The sequence below is a fragment of the Rutidosis leptorrhynchoides genome, chromosome 2 (genome assembly GCF_046630445.1).
Source record: "Rutidosis leptorrhynchoides isolate AG116_Rl617_1_P2 chromosome 2, CSIRO_AGI_Rlap_v1, whole genome shotgun sequence".
Classification (NCBI taxonomy): Eukaryota; Viridiplantae; Streptophyta; class Magnoliopsida; order Asterales; family Asteraceae; genus Rutidosis; species Rutidosis leptorrhynchoides.
Genome location: NC_092334.1, coordinates 20,539,704 through 20,561,515, shown reverse-complemented (window position 1 = coordinate 20,561,515; position 21,812 = coordinate 20,539,704).

Sequence of the window (21,812 nt, the reverse complement as noted above, 5' to 3'; positions counted from 1 at the left end):
CGCGTTTCGTGTAGACCATACACGATTCGCGTATGGTATAAATAATGTGACAAACACTCTGGTACGAATTTTAATGTTTTTATGTATTTTTTTTTATATTTTACAATAATAATTCGTAAATAATGATAATAATAATTTTACAAGAAATATAAATGAGATAATTGGGAGTGTTTACTTAAATGTGTCATCACTAGGTCCATGGATTGTTTTAAGTTTTCGCCCTATTTAAAATGTTTTAGTAATAAACTTTATATTTTTCTTTCGAATAAATATAAGGTTACAACTAACTAAAATAAATCTAATTTTCATCGGATTCTTTTTAGATAGCTACTATTCCCTAAGTATTTAAATTGAGACCTAGCCTAGTTTTGACTTTCGCCAATACCCAAATCGTAACGGTTTCCCTTTTTACAATTTCACTATCATATAATTATTGATATTACCCAAACCACCGAAGTTTATTTCTAAATTGGTGTTAATAATTTATCCATAAATTCGTCTAGATCATTTTAATGTTGAAGCTTAATTTATCTAAATAAAAACAACTTTCGTTATTTAAATTTAATAAATTAAGTGGCAAGGGTTAAATACCTAATTACACAATAATGGTTCTTTTAACTAGGCTCAATATTAAAAATACTAAAGTTACATTTTAACTTTTACAATTGATAACAATCCATTTCACTAGGGGCTCTACATCTAAGCAAACACTAAGGAAATTTAGCTATTCATTACACTAGGGTAAACATAAAAATATAAATATGCAACCATAATAACAACGATAATTTTAACAGAGTAAACTTACTAAAAATTCTTCACTTTCATTAACTTCAAACGGTAGAAAAATTACAATAATAACACCCTTTTCACGCGTACAATAATACCCTTAATCACGAACAATACACCCTTAATATTTGAAACTACCCTAAATATTTGAACTTGAAACTAATTTTACAGAATGATATTATCTTGTGTATAGTAATTGTTGTATGTAATATATTCTGTCTTGTACTAAAAATGTGTCCTCATTCTGTTGATAGTACTCCGTATTTATCATCACAATGGAAGTAGTAGGTAAGTTCAATTGAATCCTTGCTGTAGCTCATTGAACCAAAAGAATTGATTTAAAACACAAAAAGCAGCCGCCCCTTATCTGATTCATGATTAAATTCGGCCTAATATTACGCGTTTCGTGTAGACTCACACGATTCGCGTAAGGCTAAATTGCTACGCGTTTCGTGTAAGGTCACACGATTCGCGTAAGAGTAAATGGCAGTTTTCATATTTTTATTTTCTCGTTTGTTCTTTGTTGACCTCGTATCGATATATATTGACTTGGGACTTTCCATTTGAAATCTTTTTCTTCGATCATCTTGTACTTTCATTCGGATAAACGTTTCTTGATATAAATTTGGTTAAAACCCCTCGTTTTATCGTCGTTTCTTCAAACTTCAAGCTCGTGTCTGCTTTTGTCATTTTTCTTGAATATTATACATTGAATGTCTTTGTAAATGATAAAAGCTGATGAAATATAACTGATATTGCGTCGAATAATATGTATGTTTAGAGCAATATCAAAATACCCCACACTTGAATGTTGCTTGTCCTCAAGCAATTACATCTTTTAACAGAATCGAAACATTACATGTTTTTCCTTATTGAACATTAGATCACACAACACACACTACACGAAATGAAACACACGCTATATGGAATAGTTTGAAACACTACACAATTTTTATTGAATCACACGCACACCACACGAAACGAAATTCTGACAACAGAAACAAACATGAAACTCGTGATTAGGGTTTAAAAATTTGGATCCTTAGGGAAAATTGGACCTTGTGAAAACGTTTTATGATTTTATAAAATGTCATGCTAGTTTTTACACTAGACACGTTTTCCGGTTTTAACCTCAAATTCCGGTTGAGGGTAACTGAAAACCGAAGTCTCAGTCGGCGATTAGCAAGCTATTCGCCCCCATGATTGTAGTATCATGGAACTTGAAGCCGAATGTCCAAAAAATAGTTTTACACAATATAATTCATAAAATAGCATAAGTTTTAGAACAAAATTATATCGTGTCCAAATATCATCGGTGAACCATGAGTTTGCACACCTCAATTTGTTATGGCATATGTATGTTGACCGCGGTCAAACATAGATGCAGTTAATCTTTACGGAGATCATCCATCTGGGGATTAGATTCATTAGTCTTAAAAGCTAATTTGCATTGTGCCCCCCCATTGTACGAAACATATCCTTCTCATGGTTAGGATAAGTCTGACCACCAAAAACCCTGTTTGATGCTGAGGTTAGGTGGATTTCCAGCCGATCTTAGGGATGACTTTTCAAGATTTTTCGTCAACCTACAGCTGTTCTGGACTACATCTTCTAACATAAGTTGGCAAGTGTGTCAATTTGGAAGACTTTACTTCCTTACGGGATGGACTTGATTCATCCTCTATTACTCGTAATAGTGGAATATTCAGGTTTATACGTTCCAAAGCAATGATATCTGCAATAACTTCATAGAAACATCTGATATATGGTTCTCAACATAAGGTTTTATAAATTCTTGTTATAATTGGTTTTCTTTTATAGGTTTTAAACAAATAAACTTATGCGTTTTTAATGTATTGAGACGATAATTTCGGTTTTTGACACCTATGCTTTAATCGCTCGTAGTTACCTTAAAAATTCATTTGATATATTTGTTTAAAAATTTTATAAATCTTGATAAAAATCACCAAATTATAAGTTCTCGAGAATTTATATATTCCCACCCCACACTTGAGATTATGTAATGCCCTCATTACATAAAATCAGATAATAATGTATAAATTTGAGAGGACAAAAAGTGTGAAGTATTTGGAACTTCCTTTGTTAACCGATTTGGATTTTCAAATTGTTTTACCTATGATTATATCCAACGTTTGTATCACAATGTAATTCGATGTTTCGTTTCGTCTAATTGCATTTTCTTCTGTACCTGTCAAAACCATGTTAAAAACATACAAAACATGGGGTTGTACTTCAATCGTACAAAACAATTTTTACCCCACACTACTTTCTTGCTAATATATAATAAAACATAAGAAACATAAAAAGTATCAATACACACCATACAATTATGTTATTACAAACCATAAAAATAAAAATGTTTTAAAGAATAGAACTAGTTAAATGTATTCCAAAACGGGCCTCCCTGTTCGCCTTCTTCCTGTTGCTGTCGCTGCCGTTGTTCGTTTAGGCGTTGTTCCTCGTAGAAACGCCTATATGCATCCTGACTCGCGGCTATGGCGGCGTTATGGTCATATGGTGGAGGTAGAGGGTCATTGGGTATCTTCCATTGGGGGTATGAAGGATAGGCTGAGGGTGCGTAATTCTGCGGGTTAGACGCGTATAAATATGCCTGATGATGCGCCCACTCTAATTGTGCTCCCTGACCCCTCTGATCGTATCGGATGTTAGACAGAATATTATACTGATCTAGTTGGGTATGCCTAATATCCCCCAATTGTTGAGACAAAGCAGTATACTGGTCTTCTGATCTCACTCCCCAGTTTTGATATGAGTTACGTACATCTAAACTCAATGCGTTAAAAGAATTTTGGAGCATATCGAAATCAGAAGTACCTGTATGAGACGAGCTAGCCTGATCTGTCTCTCTGCGTCTCCTCCTAGCTTCCCTCGCGGGTTCATCATCCTCCTCCATAGGTGCGTGAGCAGCAACTTCCTGTTGCCTTAAACTACGTACCCCACCCCTCACACGTATAGCCTTAGCTGTCTTATACACCTCCAATCCTAAAGTACGAACCCGTTGATCTATTGGCTGGATTGCAGGATCTAATTCGTTCGGGTTGAGACCGAACCAGGCTGCCAAACACGTGACATAGTGACCCCCCGACATGTCACTGGATCCTCGAGCACCCTTACCTATATGGGCCAAAAAGTAGGCCACTCCATAGGGTATACTAATAAATGTATCCCTATCTCTGATTGCATCTAAATACCAAAGGTCAACATAATTAATCTTATCTGTATTAAGGAATGCCCTTTGGTTAATTGTGTTCGCTATAAATTTATGAATTATTCGATAGCGAACATCAGTGATCTTAAGGTATGATTCTTGGCCTGCTACATATGTATTCTTTTGGGAAAAAGAACGCCAGACGCTCAAAGAATCATAATCTCCTGTATACCTAGCTCCTGTAAAAATATATTCCCAAAAACCTGGAGCATTTATCTCATTACCGTCGTAAATCCCTAAAGCCAAAGTCATGTCGCCTAGGGACATTACTCTATCTACCCCACCTAGTCGAAATTGTAGAAATCTAGTATCTTCGATATTTTCAGGGTGTATATTCATCCTGACGGTAGAATAGAATTCCAAACACAATTCTCTATATACAGGAGAATTCAACCTAAACAATCTCTCAAAGTCATTATAATACGTAATTACCCCAAATTCATCCGTGAAACTTTGGGTTAAAATTTCCCTTATCGGTGTATCTAGGTTGACTGGGTCTCCTAGGGGAGCCCAATCAACAACGTAAACTGGAGAGATGGTTCTATTTACCAGAATGAGCAAATCCTTAACCTTTTGTACCCTTTGATGTAATTCGTTAGGAAATTGCAGGATTGGGTGTAGGTTCAAGAGTTGTTGTTCCATTTCGGGTGTAACCTGATTTTCTGTTTGTTGTTGGTTAAATGCCCTCATTCTAATTGGTCCCTGCATAACATTTTAAATCAAGAAAATCATCCCAATAGGATGTGTTAATGTTAGCAAAGAGTCTAAATTCAACATACAAGCTTGTTTTCAATCAACACAAGAATCAACTTGTTTCAGCAACATTGGAATTTTTAGTTCTATGATTCAAAACAAAGCAGAAACAAACCAAAAATCATAAATCAAAAATCAAGTTTCATATACAAAGTCTAATTCATAAGTGAAAACATGCAATTTATCTAAGTATATCGAATTTAATTCAATCACATTGCGTGTATTTCAGCTTCTAAATAATCCTTAACAACATTACAATTCATACTTGATTCATGATATTTACAAAAATTATCAAATTTAGGCTAAAATTAAAAATCACAAAATCAAACAATCAAAATCATGTTCAAGAGTTCTAACTACCAACAAAACACTTAAAAACACCTAATTACAACCAAAATAACACACCTCAGTATCAATTTCTCAATTATCCCCAATTTTTATAAACCCTAATTTTTCAATAATCAATTAAACATCAGTTTTTCATGCTAATCGGGTTTATTATCTTACTAACAACATAGATATAGCAATAATCAAGCAAAAATCAACAATATCATGCATATAATTCGGATTAAAGCCATAAAAATAAATAATGAAAAACTTGAAGAACATGAGGTAAAATGGGTTTAGGGCCCTTACCAATCTAGGCATGTTGAAAAATTGAAGAATTGGGAAAGATTGAAAGTGTTAATTTAAGTTTTTGGGTGTGATTTTTGGGTTTTGGTGTTTTCTTCTCGTCCACAGCAGAAAAAAATTGAAAGAGAGTGTGTGAAGAACAGCCCTCTGCCCGATCTGATATGTCCAGATTTTTGACCCTACGCATTTCGCGTAGGTCTACACGTTTCGCGTATGCTTTAAATTCCACACGATTCGTGTACTGCTACACCCTACGCGTAAGCTTTGGCTCTCTTTTTTTTTTTTTTTTTTTTTTTTTTTTGTATAACTTAAAATCAATTGAATTTTTAAAATATCTTTTATAAATTTATATTTGTAACGGAAATTCGGTTGTTACACCTGATCTTAATCCGTTTATAAATTTGTAATTTCAATTTATAAAATTCAATCCATTAAAAGTTAAAGTTTTTAATCTTTTTCGAAAACAAATTTAAAATAAAATAAAAACACTCTATTTTTTTGTGTTAAAAATATTAACATTTTTAATTTTTAGAACAAGTACATGAAAAATAAAAATTACACAAATTAAAATACACTCTATTTTTTTGTATACCCCTAAATCAACTAATTTTCAAACTTAAAACTTTGTTTCCTATCGATTAGGTAGAGATAAATTCGGTCGTCAAACCTATCATTATCCACGACAAAGATTTACAAGTTATATATTTTTACGGTTATTGATAAAAAGGTATATTTTGCAATCTACTGTAGACTTTTAGAATTTAACAAAAAATTTTGTGCAATTTGAAGAATGAAAATTCAGTTGTGACACCTAAACATTTTCATTTTCAAAGAAACAAGTTAAACTCAAGGCGTTTCACCTTTAATTTAGTAGAAAGGATTTTTTTTTTAAATTTTTATTTTGTTTTCGTGGTTTACTATTTAACAGATATCTTATGAATCCAACAAGAAATTTCGTGCAATTTGAAAAACGATAATTCAGTTGTAACACTTAACATTTATCGTTTTCAATGAAAACATATTGAACTCAAGGTTCATCACTTTTAAATGGTAGACCGTTTTAATAGAACATACAACAAACAAAAACAAACCAAACACACCAAAACATTACACACAAAAATGCACAAACACACAATTGGCGAGAAAAAGATTTAAAGAGTGAAGCCTCGTTGGCTCGCCTCGTAGTGGAGTCGCATTATTTCGCTCCCCATTGCTTCGTAGGCGTAACCTCGCTGGTTTAAGAGGTTTTCTTCTGCACATTTTAAAGGCCCTTCTCGGCATAAGGTTACGTACTCGTAATTAGAGTCCGTTTGGTTCTTTGGGCAATCTCCGGAGTGAGTCGGTTTTCCACATTTCACACATTTACCCAAATGACGTGCTCGACGCCTTTTAGCTGATTTAGATTTTCCTCTTGCATAGTTTGTCTCATTTAGTTTCTGTCTTTCTTCTTTCCTCGCCTTATCGCATCTTTTCTTAATATCTAACACCACATCCCTCGGTAAAATCTTATCGCACTTTAAAATGAAATGGTTGTAGATATACTGACTGCGCATCTTGAAATTACACAATAAAAACAAAAAGAAATTAAAAAGGTAGAATGGAGGGAGAAGACTAGTTCTTTAGGGTCTGCTAGGGAAAGACCAATCTAACCCCACTCTTAAAGATAAGAATAAAAATCGAGAATGGAGTTTAAAACCTTAGAGTTACCCTGAATTTATTTGTCCTTAGGGTAGAAGGTGATTTCGTCTCTTTCCGTAGTATTGATTTCTTCAAAGTATAACTTGAGTCTGTGTCCGTTCACTTTGAAAGTTCCACCGTCTTTACCATACAACTCTGCATATCCAGATGGAAAAACCTGTTTTATTATATATGGCCCAGTCCATCGGGATCTAAGTTTACCAGGTGAAAACTTGAAACGTGATTGGAATATCAATACTTTATCCCCTTGTTCAAATTCTTTCTTTTTTAATCGTGCATCGTGCCATACTTTAGTTTTTTCTTTATATGTTTTAGAATTTTCGTAGGCTTGTAATCTTAATTCATCTAGTTCGTTAAGTTGTAATAACCTATTTTCTCCGGCTTGTACAAGGTCAGTATTACATTCTCTCATAGCCCAGTATGCCTTGTGTTCAACTTCAACAGGTAGATGACATGCTTTACCGTATACAAGTCTAAATGGTGTGGTACCTATTGGTGTTTTATACGCAGTCCTAAAAGCCCACAACGCGTCATCTAACTTGCGTTGCCAGATTTTAGGGTTGTTATTAACCGTCTTCTCAAGTATGCGTTTTAAGGCACGATTCGTGTTCTCCACTTGACCACTTGTTTGCGGGTGGTACGAAGTAGAGAAACGATGAGTTACGCCATACTTCTTCAACACCTTTTCAAGAAGGTTGTTGGTAAAATGTGTTCCTCGGTCGGATATGAGTGCTTTTGGGATTCCAAAGCGTGAGAAGAGATTTTTCAAGAAGTTTACCACCACCCTAGCATCATTTGTAGGCAAAGCTTTTGCTTCAGCCCACTTGGATACATAATCAACGGCTACTAGTATGTACTTGCACTTATGTGAACTTGGAAATGGTCCCATGAAATCTATTCCCCAAATGTCAAAGATTTCACAAACTTGGATGCCGGTTTGAGTCATCTCATCCTTTTTCGTGATGTTGCCCGTTCGTTGGCATGCATTACAAGTCCGAACGAAATTATGGGCATCTTTAAAGATCGTGGGCCAATAAAAGCCCGAATCAAGGATTTTTCTTGCAGTGTGGTTTGGTCCGAAATGACCGCCGGTTGGCCCTTGATGGCAATGCTCAAGAATTTGTTGAGCTTCTTGTCCGTACACACAATGGCGAATTATTTGATCCGTACCAACACGAAATAGGTCTGGGTATTCCCAGAAATATGACTTCAAATCTGCAAAGAATTTCTTCTTTTGCTGATAAGTAAGTCCTTTTTGTAGAATGTTTGAAGCAAGATAGTTTGCAAAATGGGCAAACCATGGGATTTCAGATTCTTTTTCAACCCTCATTAGAGATTCGTCAGGAAATGTATCTTTGATGATTGTATCATCAAGTTTATCTAATTCGGGGTTTTCAAGTCGGGATAAATGATCGGCAGCTAGATTCTCAGCTCCTTTCTTGTCACGTATCTCAATGTCAAATTCTTGAAGTAAAAGAACCCAACGTATGAGACGATGTTTTGCATCTAGTTTCGAGAATAGGTATCTAAGTGCCGAATGGTCCGTGTAAACAATGGTCTTGGACAACACCAAATATGACCGAAATTTATCGAATGCATAAACAACCGCTAGGAGTTCTTTTTCCGTGGTGGTATAATTAATTTGGGCTCCTGTTAGAGTTTTACTTGCATAATAAATCGGTAGAAAATGATTATCTTGACGTTGTCCTAAAACAGCACCTAAGGCATAATCGCTTGCGTCACACATTAGCTCAAATGGCATACTCCAATCTGGAGATACCATAATGGGAGCTTGTGTGAGTTTTGACTTAAGAATTGAGAATGCATTCTCGCAATTAGTGTCAAAGTCAAATGGAGCATCCTTTTCAAGAAGCTTGGTCAATGGGCGGGCGATTTTAGAAAAATCTTTGATAAATCGCCTATAGAATCCTGCGTGACCAAGAAAGCTTCTAATGGCTTTAACTTTTGATGGTTTAGGTAGCTTAGAGATAACTTCAATTTTAGCTTTATCTACCTCTATTCCCGCACGAGATATTTTGTGACCAAGTACAATGCCCTCTTTCACCACGAAGTGGCATTTTTCCCAATTTAGGACCAAGTTTGCTTTCTCACATCGGATAAGCATACGTTCAAGGTTGAAAAGACACGATTCAAAGGAGTCTCCAAATACGGAAAAGTCATCCATGAAGACTTCCATACAATCCTCTACCATATCATCAAAGATTGCCATCATGCACCTTTGAAAGGTTCCGGGTGCATTGCATAAACCAAACGGCATGCGGCGATAGGCAAAGGTACCGAAAGGACAAGTGAATGTTGTCTTTTCTTGGTCGTTGGGATCAATTGGAATTTGGAAGTAACCGGAGAAACCGTCTAGAAAGCAATAATATTCTTTTCCCGCTAATCGTTCAAGCATTTGATCAATAAAAGGTAACGGGAAATGATCCTTTCTAGTGGCATCATTTAGACGTCTGTAATCAATACAGACTCTCCAGCCGGTAACTGTTCTAGTTGGGACGAGTTCGTCCTTTTCATTTAATATAACGGTTGTACCCCCCTTTTTGGGTACTACTTGTACTGGACAAACCCATGGACTATCGGAGATGGGGTAGATTAACCCGGCGTCAAGAAGCTTGACGACCTCCTTTTTAAGAACCTCTTTCATGTTGGGATTTAGCCTGCGTTGTCTTTGTACTACGGGTTTGTAGTCATTCTCAAGGAGAATTTTATGTGTACAATAAGACGGGTTTATTCCCGGAATGTCGGTTGTTTTCCAGGCTATAGCCTTTTTATGGGTTTTTAATACAGAAATTAGCTTATCCTTCTCATTATCTGAAAGATGTGAAGCAATAATTACTGGTAATTGAGATGTACCTTCGAGATAAGCATACTCCAAGTGTTTGGGTAGCTCTTTAAGCTCTAGTACGGGTGGTTCTTCTAAGGAATTTTTTATACGAAATCTATCTTCATTTTTGATTTCCTCAAACGATTCCTCTTCCTTGGGAATTTCCTCTATTATGGTCTCGTCATCCGTGACCACCTTCATCAACTCATCAAAATCTTTATCAATATTAAAGTATTCATTCTCACTTACCGGGGCTAACCCCGGGATATCAATTTCAAGTAGCTCCTTCAATTCATTCTCGACACAAAGATCTATAACATCAATTTGAAAACAAGAGTCATCGGTAGAAGTGGGTCTTTTCATGGCTTTGTCAATGTGACAAATTATTCTCTCGTTTCCCACACCTAGACTCAATTGTTCTTTTTGGACATTAATGATAGCATCTGCAGTGTTTAGGAAAGGACGTCCTAAAATGATAGGAACTTTTGTGTCCTCTTGCATTTCTAGAATAACAAAGTCGACGGGAAAGATAAGTGAGCCAACTTTTACAAGTATATCCTCGGCTATACCTATGGGAGTATCAAATGATTGGTTTGCTAATCGAATACCCATCCGGGTTGGTTTTAAGTCTCCTAAGTCAAGTTTTAAATATAATGAGTAAGGCATTAGGTTAACACTTGCACCTAGGTCGGCTAGTGCATCGTACACCACCGAATCACCCATCATACATGGTATGATAAAACTACCAGGGTCTCCTAATTTTGGAGGTACATTTTGTTTCTTTAAGATGGCCGAACATTCCTCATGAAGGAATGTGGCAGAAACATCGTGGTATTTACCCTTCGAGGATATGAGATCCTTTAAAAACTTCCCATAATTAGGCATATCCCTAAGAACCTCCGCGAGTGGCATGTTAATGCTAATTTGCTTAATCATGTCCGCAAATTTCTCATATCGCCTCGCGAGTCTGTCTTTCTTTAATGCTTTTGGGTATGGAATAGGTTCCTTATGCACCTTTACTGTTGGTTCTTCACTTTTCTTTGGTATGACCTCAGGTGGATCATCTTTCTCTTGTTCTTTGTCAACTTGCTCATTTTCATCAACCGGTATTTGTAAAACAGAACGACATAAAGGAACTTCCGGGGACTTAAGAGTCTCCGGTTTAGTAGTTAAACCACTTCTAGTAGTTATAGCATTTACATGCTCGTTCCTTGTTTGGGGGTTGTTGGGATTCACTTGAGTATTTGAGGGGAGAGTACCTGGTGGTCTCTCTGATAGTAACTGTGATATCCTTCCAACATCCCTTTCTAAGTTTTGTATTGTGGCTTGTTGATTTCGGATTTGCTGAGTTTGGAGCTCTGCATTTTGCTCGTGCTTAACCATAAAATCTCTTAAGAGATCTTCTAAACCAGATTTCCTCTCAGGTTGTGGTTGCATAAGTGCTAGTGGTTGTGGTTGATTGTGTTGGAAATTATTTTGATAATTTCGTTGAGGTTGATTTCGGTTATTATAACCTGGTGGCGGATTTCTTTGATTTTGATTTGGGAAATTCCGGTTATTTTGGTAACCTGGATTTCCTCCTTGATAGTTATTATTATTTTGATAGTTATTATTATTTGATCCTGAAGGTCCTCCTACTTGATAGCTGTTTATAGGAGGATATTTTCGGTTGTTTGCTTCTATAGCTGGAAAATCACTGAAGTTCATTTCACCTTTTCGTAAGTAACCTAAGAAATTTGCTTGCTCTTCCATTGTACTTTGATCACAATCTCTAGTAAGATGGGGACCTTGGCATAGTTCACATCCTACTCTGATAGCATGCATTTCCTTGGTTACTTTCTCGATTTGCCTTGCTTGATTTGCTATTTGAACTTTTAAAGAAGCAATTTCATCATTGCTTTCAATACTATCAACATTTGATGATCTAGAGAATTCTATTGCTTGATGCCAATTATGGGAATGGGAAGCTAAATCAGCAATGATTGTGTGGGCGTCTTCAGGTATTTTCTTCATGACCGAACCTCCGGCTGCAACATCTATATCTTTTCTAGTAGCTATATTTACTCCTTTATAAAATACACAAACTTTTTGAAATGTACTCAACCCGTGTTGAGGACATATTCGAAGCATTTTATTGAATCGGGTCCAAGCTTCATAAAGAGTTTCATTAGGCTTTTGTTTAAAGTGATTTATATCACTTTGCAATTTTGCTGCTTTTGAAGCAGGAAAGAATTCTGACAAAAATTTGTCCATCATATCATTCCAGTCTTCAATATAACCTTCTGGTAATGAGTCTAGCCAATCTCTAGCTTCATCCTTTAATGACCATGGAAAGATTTTTAAACATGCGACATCATCGGTGACATCTGAAATGTCCCGTTCTTATTGATTAAAAACGTTCCATATTAATTGATTTCGTTGCGAGGTTTTGACCTCTATATGAGACGTTTTTCAAAGACTGCATTAATTTTTAAACAAACCATAACCTTTATTTCATCAATAAAGGTTTAAAAAGCTTTACGTAGATTATCAAATAATGATAATCTAATATATCCTGTTTACACACGACCATTACATAATGGTTTACAATACAAATATGTTACAACAAAATAAGTTTCTTGAATGCAGTTTTTACACAATATCATACAAGCATGGACTCCAAATCTTGTCCTTATTTAAGTATGCGACAGCGGAAGCTCTTAATAATCACCTGAGAATAAACATGCTTAAAACGTCAACAAAAATGTTGGTGAGTTATAGGTTTAACCTATATATATCAAATCGTAACAATAGACCACAAGATTTCATATTTCAATACACATCCCATACATAGAGATAAAAATCATTCATATGGTGAACACCTGGTAACCGACAATAACAAGATGCATATATAAGAATATCCCCATCATTCCGGGACACCCTTCGGATATGATATAAATTTCGAAGTACTAAAGCATCCGGTACTTTGGATGGGGTTTGTTAGGCCCAATAGATCTATCTTTAGGATTCGCGTCAATTAGGGTGTCTGTTCCCTAATTTTTAGATTACCAGACTTAATAAAAAGGGGCATATTCGATTTCGATAATTCAACCATAGAATGTAGTTTCACGTACTTGTGTCTATTTTGTAAATCATTTATAAAACCTGCATGTATTCTCATCCCAAAAATATTAGATTTTAAAAGTGGGACTATAACTCACTTTCACAGATTTTTACTTCGTCGGGAAGTAAGACTTGGCCACTGGTTGATTCACGAACCTATAACAATATATACATATATATCAAAGTATGTTCAAAATATATTTACAACACTTTTAATATATTTTGATGTTTTAAGTTTATTAAGTCAGCTGTCCTCGTTAGTAACCTACAACTAGTTGTCCACAGTTAGATGTACAGAAATAAATCGATAAATATTATCTTGAATCAATCCACGACTCAGTGTATACGTATCTCAGTATTGATCACAACTCAAACTATATATATTTTGGAATCAACCTCAACCCTGTATAGCTAACTCCAACATTCACATATAGAGTGTCTATGGTTGTTCCGAAATATATATAGATGTGTCGACATGATAGGTCGAAACATTGTATACGTGTCTATGGTATCTCAAGATTACATAATATATAATACAAGTTGATTAAGTTATGGTTGGAATAGATTTGTTACCAATTTTCACGTAGCTAAAATGAGAAAAATTATCCAATCTTGTTTTACCCATAACTTCTTCATTTTAAATCCGTTTTGAGTGAATCAAATTGCTATGGTTTCATATTGAACTCTATTTTATGAATCTAAACAAAAAAAGTATAGGTTTCTAGTTGGAAAAATAAGTTACAAGTCGTTTTTGTAAAGGTAGTCATTTCAGTCGAAAGAACGACGTCTAGATGACCATTTTAGAAAACATACTTCCACTTTGAGTTTAACCATAATTTTTGGATATAGTTTCATGTTCATAATAAAAATCATTTTCTCAGAATAACAACTTTTAAATCAAAGTTTATCATAGTTTTTAATTAACTAACCCAAAACAGCCCGCGGTGTTACTACGACGGCGTAAATCCGGTTTTACGGTGTTTTTCGTGTTTCCAGGTTTTAAATCATTAAGTTAGCATATCATATAGATATAGAACATGTGTTTAGTTGATTTTAAAAGTCAAGTTAGAAGGATTAACTTTTGTTTGCGAACAAGTTTAGAATTAACTAAACTATGTTCTAGTGATTACAAGTTTAAACCTTCGAATAAGATAGCTTTATATGTATGAATCGAATGATGTTATGAACATCATTAATACCTTAAGTTCCTTGAATGAACCTACTGGAAAAGAGAAAAATGGATCTAGCTTCAATGGATCCTTGGATGGCTCAAAGTTCTTGAAGCAAAATCATGACACGAAAACAAGTTCAAGTAAGATCATCACTTGAAATAAGATTGTTATAGTTATAGAAATTGAACCAAAGTTTGAATATGATTATTACCTTGTATTAGAATGATAACCTACTGTAAGAAACAAAGATTTCTTGAGGTTGGATGATCACCTTACAAGATTGGAAGTGAGCTAGCAAACTTGAAAGTATTCTTGATTTTATGAAACTAGAACTTTTCGAATTTATGAAGAACACTTAGAACTTGAAGATAGAACTTGAGAGAGTTCAATTAGATGAAGAAAATTGAAGAATGAAAGTGTTTGTAGGTGTTTTTGGTCGTTGGTGTATGGATTAGATATAAAGGATATGTAATTTTGTTTTCATGTAAATAAGTCATGAATGATTACTCATATTTTTGTAATCTTATGAGATATTTCATGCTAGTTGCCAAATGATGGTTCCCACATGTGTTAGGTGACTCACATGGGCTGCTAAGAGCTGATCATTGGAGTGTATATACCAATAGTACATACATCTAAAAGCTGTGTATTGTACGAGTACGAATACGGGTGCATACGAGTAGAATTGTTGATGAAACTGAACGAGAATGTAATTGTAAGCATTTTTGTTAAGTAGAAGTATTTTGATAAGTGTATTGAAGTCTTTCAAAAGTGTATAAATACATATTAAAACACTACATGTATATACATTTTAACTGAGTCGTTAAGTCATCGTTAGTCGTTACATGTAAGTGTTGTTTTGAAACCTTTAGGTTAACGATCTTGTTAAATGTTGTTAACCCAATGTTTATAATAACAAAAGAGATTTTAAATTATTATATTATCATGATATTATGATGTACGAATATCTCTTAATATGATATATATACATTAAATGTCGTTACAACGATAAACGTTACATATATGTCTCGTTTCAAAATCATTAAGTTAGTAGTCTTGTTTTTACATATGTAGTTCATTGTTAATATAATTAATGATATGTTTACTTATCATAATATCATGTTAACTATATATATAACCATATATATGTCATCATATAGTTTTTTTTTACAAGTTTTAACGTTCGTGAATCACCGGTCAACTTGGGTGGTCAATTGTCTATATGAAACCTATTTCAATTAATCAAGTCTTAACAAGTTTGATTGCTTAACATGTTGGAAACATTTAATCATGTAAACATCAATCTCAATTAATATATATAAACATGGAAAAGTTCGGGTCACTACAGTACCTACCCGTTAAATAAATTTCGTCCCGAAATTTTAAGCTGTTGAAGGTGTTGACGAATCTTCTGGAAATAGATGCGGGTATTTCTTCTTCATCTGATCTTCACGCTCCCAGGTGAACTCGGGTCCTCTACGAGCATTCCATCGAACCTTAACAATTGGTATCTTGTTTTGCTTAAGTCTTTTAACCTCACGATCCATTATTTCGACGGGTTCTTCGATGAATTGGAGTTTTTCGTTGATTTGGATTTCATCTAACGGAATAGTGAGATCTTCTTTAGCAAAACATTTCTTCAAATTCGAGACGTGGAAAGTGTTATGTACAGCCGCGAGTTGTTGAGGTAACTCAAGTCGGTAAGCTACTGGTCCGACACGATCAATAATCTTGAATGGTCCAATATACCTTGGATTTAATTTCCCTCGTTTACCAAATCGAACAACGCCTTTCCAAGGTGAAACTTTAAGCATGACCATCTCTCCAATTTCAAATTCTATATCTTTTCTTTTAATGTCAGCGTAGCTCTTTTGTCGACTTTGGGCGGTTTTCAACCGTTGTTGAATTTGGATGATCTTCTCGGTAGTTTCTTGTATAATCTCCGGACCCGTAATCTGTCTATCCCCCACCTCACTCCAACAAATCGGAGACCTGCACTTTCTACCATAAAGTGCTTCAAACGGCGCCATCTCAATGCTTGAATGGTAGCTGTTGTTGTAGGAAAATTCTGCTAACGGTAGATGTCGATCCCAACTGTTTCCGAAATCAATAACACATGCTCGTAGCATGTCTTCAAGCGTTTGTATCGTCCTTTCGCTCTGCCCATCAGTTTGTGGATGATAGGCAGTACTCATGTCTAGACGAGTTCCTAATGCTTGCTGTAATGTCTGCCAGAATCTTGAAATAAATCTGCCATCCCTATCAGAGATAATAGAGATTGGTATTCCATGTCTGGAGACGACTTCCTTCAAATACAGTCGTGCTAACTTCTCCATCTTGTCATCTTCTCTTATTGGTAGGAAGTGTGCTGATTTGGTGAGACGATCAACTATTACCCAAATAGTATCAAAACCACTTGCAGTCCTTGGCAATTTAGTGATGAAATCCATGGTAATGTTTTCCCATTTCCATTCCGGGATTTCGGGTTGTTGAAGTAGACCTGATGGTTTCTGATGCTCAGCTTTGACCTTAGAACACGTCAAACATTCTCCTACGTATTTAGCAACATCGGCTTTCATACCCGGCCACCAAAAATGTTTCTTGAGATCCTTGTACATCTTCCCCGTTCCAGGATGTATTGAGTATCTGGTTTTATGAGCTTCTCTAAATACCATTTCTCTCATATCTCCAAATTTTGGTACCCAAATCCTTTCAGCCCTATACCGGGTTCCGTCTTCCCGAATATTAAGATGTTTCTCCGATCCTTTGGGTATTTCATCCTTTAAATTTCCCTCTTTTAAAACTCCTTGTTGCGCCTCCTTTATTTGAGTAGTAATGTTATTATGAATCATTATATTCATAGATTTTACTCGAATGGGTTCTCTATCCTTCCTGCTCAAGGCATCGGCTACCACATTTGCCTTCCCCGGGTGGTAACGAATCTCAAAATCGTAATCATTCAATAATTCAATCCACCTACGCTGCCTCATATTCAGTTGTTTCTGATTAAATATGTGTTGAAGACTTTTGTGGTCGGTATATATAATACTTTTGACCCCATATAAGTAGTGCCTCCAAGTCTTTAATGCAAAAACAACCGCGCCTAATTCCAAATCATGCGTCGTATAATTTTGTTCGTGAATCTTCAATTGTCTAGACGCATAAGCAATCACCTTCGTTCGCTGCATTAATACACAACCGAGGCCTTGCTTTGATGCGTCACAATAAATCACAAAATCATCATTCCCTTCAGGCAATGACAATATAGGTGCCGTAGTTAGCTTTTTCTTCAATAACTGAAACGCTTTCTCTTGTTCATCATTCCATTCAAATTTCTTCCCTTTATGCGTTAATGCAGTCAAGGGTTTTGCTATTCTGGAAAAGTCTTGGATGAACCTTCTGTAGTAACCAGCTAGTCCTAAAAACTGGCGTATGTGTTTCGGAGTTTTCGGGGTTTCCCACTTTTCAACAGTTTCTATCTTTGCCGGATCCACCTTAATACCTTCTTTGTTCACTATGTGACCGAGGAATTGAACTTCTTCCAACCAAAATGCACACTTTGAAAACTTAGCGTACAATTCTTCCTTCCTCAATACTTCTAACACTTTTCTCAAATGTTCACCGTGTTCTTGGTCATTCTTTGAGTAAATAAGTATGTCATCAATGAAAACAATGACAAACTTGTCAAGGTATGGTCCACACACTCGGTTCATAAGGTCCATGAACACAGCTGGTGCATTAGTTAAACCAAACGGCATGACCATAAACTCGTAATGACCGTAACGTGTTCTGAAAGCAGTCTTTGGAATATCATCTTCTTTCACCCGCATTTGATGATACCCGGAACGTAAGTCAATCTTTGAATAAACAGACGAGCCTTGTAGTTGATCAAATAAGTCGTCGATTCTCGGTAGTGGGTAGCGGTTCTTGATGGTAAGTTTGTTCAACTCTCGGTAGTCGATACACAACCTGAATGTACCATCTTTCTTCTTGACAAACAAAACAGGAGCTCCCCACGGTGATGTGCTTGGTCGAATGAAACCACGCTCTAAAAGTTCTTGTAATTGGCTTTGCAGTTCTTTCATCTCGCTGGGTGCGAGTCTGTAAGGAGCACGAGCTATTGGTGCAGCTCCTGGTACAAGATCTATTTGAAATTCAACGGATCGATGTGGGGGTAATCCCGGTAATTCTTTCGGAAATACATCGGGAAATTCTTTTGCAATGGGAACATCATTGATGCTCTTTTCTTCAGTTTGTACTTTCTCGACGTGTGCTAGAACAGCATGGCAACCTTTTCTTATTAGTTTTTGTGCCTTCAAATTACTAATAAGATGTAGCTTCGTGTTGCCCTTTTCTCCGTACACCATTAAGGGTTTTCCTTTTTCTCGTATAATGCGAATTGCATTTTTGTAACAAACGATCTCCGCTTTCACTTCTTTCAACCAGTCCATACCGATTATCACATCAAAACTCCCTAACTCTACTGGTATCAAATCAATCTTAAATGTTTCGCTAACCAATTTAATTTCTCGATTCCGACATATATTATCTGCTGAAATTAATTTACCATTTGCTAATTCGAGTAAAAATTTACTATCCAAAGGCGTCAATGGACAACTTAATTTAGCACAAAAATCTCTACTCATATAGCTTCTATCCGCACCCGAATCAAATAAAACGTAAGCAGATTTATTGTCAATAAGAAACGTACCCGTAACAAGCTCCGGGTCTTCCTGTGCCTCTACCGCATTAATATTGAAAACTCTTCCACGGCCTTGTCCATTCGTGTTCTCCTGGTTCGGGCAATTTCTAATAATGTGGCCTGGTTTTCCACATTTATAACAAACTACATTGGCATAACTTGCTCCGACACTACTTGCTCCGCCATTACTCGTTCCGACACCATTTGTTCCTTTCGTTCTATTAACCCCTGGTCCGTAGACATCACACTTCGCCGCGCTATGACCATTTCTTTTACACTTGTTGCAAAATTTGGTGCAGAACCCCGAGTGATTCTTTTCACACCTTTGGCATAGTTGCTTCTGATTGTTGTTGTTGTTGCGGTTATTATTGTTGTTGGGATGATTGTTGTAGTTGCTGTTGTTGTTGTTGTTGTTGTTGTTGTTGTTGGGCCGTTTGTTGTAGTTGCGATTGATGTTGCGATTGTTGGGATAATTGTTGCGATTATTGTTGTAATTGCTGTTGTTGTTGTATTGGTGATTCTTATCACCGTTTTCCTCCCACTTTCTTTTGACTTGCTTCACATTGGCCTCTTCAGCAGTCTGTTCTTTAATTCTTTCTTCAATCTGGTTCACTAGTTTGTGAGCCATTCTACATGCCTGTTGTATGGAGGCGGGCTCGTGTGAACTTATATCTTCTTGGATTCTTTCCGGTAATCCTTTCACAAACGCGTCGATCTTCTCTTCCTCATCTTCGAATGCTCCCGGACACAATAGGCACAATTCTGTGAATCGTCTTTCGTACGTGGTAATATCAAATCCTTGGGTTCGTAACCCTCTAAGTTCTGTCTTGAGCTTATTGACCTCGGTTCTGGGACGGTACTTCTCGTTCATCAAGTGCTTGAATGCTGACCACGGTAGTGCGTACGCATCATCTTGTCCCACTTGCTCTAGATAGGTATTCCACCATGTTAACGCAGAACCTGTGAAGGTATGCGTAGCGTACTTCACTTTGTCCTCTTCAGTACACTTACTTATGGCAAACACCGATTCAACCTTCTCGGTCCACCGTTTCAATCCGATCGGTCCTTCGGTTCCATCAAATTCCAAAGGTTTGCAGGCAGTGAATTCTTTGTAGGTGCATCCTACACGATTTCCTGTACTGCTAGATCCAAGGTTATTGTTGGTATGTAGCGCAGCCTGTACTGCGGCTATGTTTGAAGCTAGAAAAGTACGGAATTCCTCTTCATTCATATTCACGGTGTGTCGAGTAGTCGGTGCCATTTCCTTCAAAATAGTTAAATGGAACAAGTTAATCATACAGAATATTAAGAGTAGTTAATAGTATTTCGTAGCATAATATGAACTCATTTATAAAAGCTTTTTCTTCATATTAGCGTTTTATAAGTTTAAATTCGGGTAGTACCTACCCGTTAAGTTCATACTTAGTAGCTAATATACAATTCAACTACTACAATTCTATATGAAAAACTGATTATAATAATATTTCGCGTTCAAACTTTTATACAATATTTTACAAACTTACAATACCGCTTATTTTACATAAAGCATGAAATATAGCACACAATAACTTTGATACAAGATAGTTGTGAAGACAATTCTAGCTAGTACACAAGTCGTTCAGCAAAGGCAATAAATACACGTAATTCATACGTCCAAAAACAAGTCATGCATTCTGGTTTTACTAGGACTACTTCCCATCCTTGGTCTTGTGCAACATAACCGTTATGGCCGTTGATAAGACAGCGTGTTGTAACGTCATCAAAGGGACGAGGGTTACGTAATGTCCAACAGTCCCGTAATAATCTAAAAACCTCATTTCTTACCCCAATTACCGACTCCGTCACTTGTGGAAACGTTTTGTTTAATAGTTGTAGCCCGATGTTCTTGTTCTCACTTTGGTGAGAAGCGAACATTACTAATCCGTAAGCATAACATGCTTCTTTATGTTGCATGTTAGCCGCTTTTTCTAAATCACGAAGTCCAATATTCGGATATATTGAGTCAAAATAATTTCTTAACCCGTTGCGTAAAATAGCATTTGGGTTCCCCGCAATATATGCGTCAAAGTAAACACATCGTAACTTATGGGTTTCCCAATGTGATATCCCCCATCTTTCAAACGAAAGTCTCTTATAAACCAAGACATTCTTGGAACGTTCTTCGAATGTCTTACAAACTGATCTCGCCTTAAATAGTTGTGCCGAAGAATTCTGGCCGACTCTAGACAAGATTTCATCAATCATGTCTCCGGGTAGGTCTCTTAAAATATTGGGTTGTCTATCCATTTTGTATTTTTAAACTGTAAAATAGACAAGAGTTAGATTCATAAAAAAAAATACTTATTAATACAAGCAATTTTTACATATATCATAAAGCATAAGAACACTATATTCCATATATTACACCACACGAATACAACTATCTTATTCCGACTCGCTCGTTTCTTCTTCTTCGGTTTTGGTTCGTTTTGCCAAGTTTCTAGGGATATATGATGTTCCCCTAATACGAACCGTCGTTGTCCACATTGGTTTAGAAAAACCTGGTGGTTTAGAGGTTCCCGGGTCATTGTTACAACTTAAGGACTTCGGGGGTTGACGATACATATAAAGTTCATCGGGGTTGGAATTAGATTTCTCTATTTTTATGCCCTTTCCCTTATTATTTTCTTTTGCCTTTTTAAATTCAGTTGGGGTAATTTCTATAACATCATCGGAATTCTCGTCGGAATCCGATTCATCGGAGAATTGGTAATCCTCCCAATATTTTGCTTCCTTGGCGGAAACACCATTGACCATAATTAACTTTGGTCGGTTGGTTGAGGATTTTCTTTTACTTAACCGTTTTATTATTTCCCCCACCGGTTCTATTTC